General features: G+C 34.0%; 1 non-coding gene across 1 annotated transcript; it reads right to left on the reverse strand.

Annotated features, from left to right (window-relative positions):
• Positions 1-2,637: 2,637 nt before the first annotated feature.
• On the reverse strand, positions 2,638-2,709 carry TRNAR-UCU (transfer RNA arginine (anticodon UCU)). Its single transcript has one exon. It is a non-coding gene; the product is annotated as a tRNA-Arg (tRNA).
• Positions 2,710-3,050: the final 341 nt, after the last annotated feature.

The following is a 3,050-nucleotide window of genomic DNA, read 5'->3' on the forward strand; positions in this document are numbered from 1 at the left end:
CTCTTTCTACCGCTATATTAATACAGAAAGGAAACGGTTTCAAAAAAATTATTCGATTTTTTTTCGATATAAAACACTCATGTCGATAAAAAAAATGGCTTGAATCCTATTTATGGCGAGAAATAAAAAACGGGTGAATTTAAACCTCCCCTTTGTACGATGCGTAATCGATGGATGACCTATGTATAAATTCAAAAGAAGTCTTTGGATTTGAATAAAAAAACAACTTTGTTGACATATATTTGTTTGGTCAAAAGAGTCCTCCGAATATTCTAGTCTTATATTGGTAATTGTTTTCACTTTGAATAGAGAAGAGAGGATAGGCTCATTACATAAAAAATTGGTAAATTTCCGATAAGTAATTGAGTGTGAGAGCCAAATGAATCGAAAGATTCATGTTTGGTTCGGGAAGAGATCATAGACATTTTGAAATGGATGGAAAGAGAGTCTACTTTCATTACGTGATTTATTAGATAATCGAAAACAGAAAATCTGGAGAACTATTCGAAACTCAGAAGAATTACAGGAAAACGCCATTGAACAGCTCGAAAAAGCCCAGGCCCGCTTAAGGAAAGTTGAAACAGAAGCAGATCTGTTTCGGGTGAATGGCTATTCTGAGATCAAACGAGAAAAATTGAATTTAATTAATTCAATTTATACGACTTTGGAACAATTAGAAAATTACAAAAACGAAGCTATTGATTTTGAACAACAAAGAGTTATTAATCAAGTTCGACAGCGGGTTTTACAACAAGCCTTACAGGGAGCTCTAGGAACTCTAAATAGTTGCTTGAACAACGAGTTACATTTACGTACTGTTAGTGCTAATATTGGCATGTTTGGGATGATGAAATAAAAAAATAACTGATTAGGCTTTCTATTATACAATAGAGTATAGGCATCATTTTTTTCTTATAAAAAATAAATTTAAGATATTTTCATGGTAACCATTCGTGCAGATGAAATTAGTAAAATTATCCGTGAACGCATTGAGCAATATAATACAGAAGTAAAAATTGTAAATACTGGTACCGTACTTCAAGTAGGCGATGGTATTGCTCGTATTTATGGTCTTGATGAAGTAATGGCGGGTGAATTGGTGGAATTTGAAGAAGGTACTATAGGCATTGCTTTGAATTTGGAATCAAAAAATGTTGGTGTTGTATTAATGGGTGATGGTTTGCTGATACAAGAGGGAAGTTCAGTAAAAGCAACAGGAAGAATTGCTCAGATACCTGTAAGTGAAGCTTATTTGAGTCGTGTTATAAATGCCCTGGCTAAACCAATTGACGGTCGAGGAGAAATTTCAGCTTCGGAATCTCGATTAATAGAATCTCCCGCTCCCGGTATTATTTCAAGACGTTCGGTATATGAGCCTCTCCAAACAGGACTTATTGCTATTGATTCGATGATCCCCATAGGACGGGGCCAGCGAGAATTAATTATTGGAGATAGACAAACAGGTAAAACAGCAGTAGCCACAGATACAATTCTCAATCAACAGGGACAAAATGTAATATGTGTTTATGTAGCTGTTGGTCAAAAAGCATCTTCTGTGGCTCAAGTGGTGACTACCTTACAAGAAAGAGGAGCAATGGAATACACTATTGTAGTAGCTGAAACAGCGGATTCTCCAGCTACATTACAATACCTCGCGCCTTATACAGGAGCAGCTCTGGCTGAATATTTTATGTACCGTGAACGTCACACTTTAATCATTTATGACGATCTCTCCAAACAAGCACAGGCTTATCGGCAAATGTCTCTTCTATTACGAAGACCACCAGGTCGCGAAGCTTATCCAGGGGATGTTTTTTATTTACATTCGCGTCTTTTGGAAAGAGCCGCTAAATTAAGTTCTCAGTTAGGCGAAGGAAGTATGACTGCTTTACCAATAGTTGAAACTCAATCGGGAGATGTTTCAGCTTATATTCCTACGAATGTAATTTCCATTACAGATGGCCAAATATTCTTATCGGCCGATCTATTCAATGCTGGAATAAGACCCGCTATTAATGTTGGTATTTCAGTTTCCAGAGTTGGATCGGCGGCTCAAATCAAAGCCATGAAACAAGTAGCTGGTAAATTAAAATTGGAATTAGCACAATTCGCAGAATTAGAAGCTTTTGCACAATTCGCTTCTGATCTAGATAAAGCTACTCAAAATCAATTAGCAAGAGGTCAACGATTGCGCGAGTTGCTTAAACAATCCCAATCAGCTCCTCTTACTGTGGAAGAACAGATAGTAACTATTTATACCGGAACGAATGGTTATCTTGATTCATTAGAAATTGGACAGGTAAGGAAATTTCTTGTTGAGTTACGTGCTTACTTAAAGACGAATAAACCTCAATTCAAAGAAATCATATCTTCTACCAAGACATTCACTGGGGAAGCAGAAGCCCTTTTAAAGGACGCTATTAAAGAACAGATGGAACTCTTTTTATTCCAGGAACAAGTAGAAAAAAATTGATGAATCATTAAATAATTTTGTAATTCAATTTTCCAATTTTTATAATTAGTATCTTTTAATATGTTTTTATTTCATTTGAATATTATATATAATGAATTCGAATCAAAATGTAATAAATCAAAAAAAATAGAAGGACAAGGTTGAAATTAGATATGCAAACAACTTGCGTCCAATAGGATTTGAACCTATACCTAAGGTTTAGAAGACCTCTGTCCTATCCATTAGACAATGGACGCTTCTATTTTATATTTGATTCTTTAACCTTTTTAACTAAACCTTATTAAAAAGATTAAAGAATCAAACAAATATAAAGAATTCTAGAAATTATAAAAATAAAATAAATCAAATATTTAGAATAAAAGAAAAAAAAAATAAAAAAGAAAAATCAATTGAATATAATTGAATATATATAACTAAAACTAAATTAAGAAATGAAAATGAAGAATTGACAAATTCTTTAAGAATTCTAGATTCATTCTCGAAGAAAAAAGATAGATTTAAATAGAATAAAATAGAAGCGGGTAGCGGGAATCGAACCCGCATCGTTAGCTTGGAAGGCTAAGGGTTATAGTCGACG

Source organism: Vigna unguiculata, unplaced genomic scaffold (assembly GCF_037176805.1).
Source record: "Vigna unguiculata cultivar grain cowpea cultivar isolate G323 ecotype 2 unplaced genomic scaffold, ASM3717680v1 ptg000334l, whole genome shotgun sequence".
NCBI lineage: Eukaryota > Viridiplantae > Streptophyta > Magnoliopsida > Fabales > Fabaceae > Vigna > Vigna unguiculata.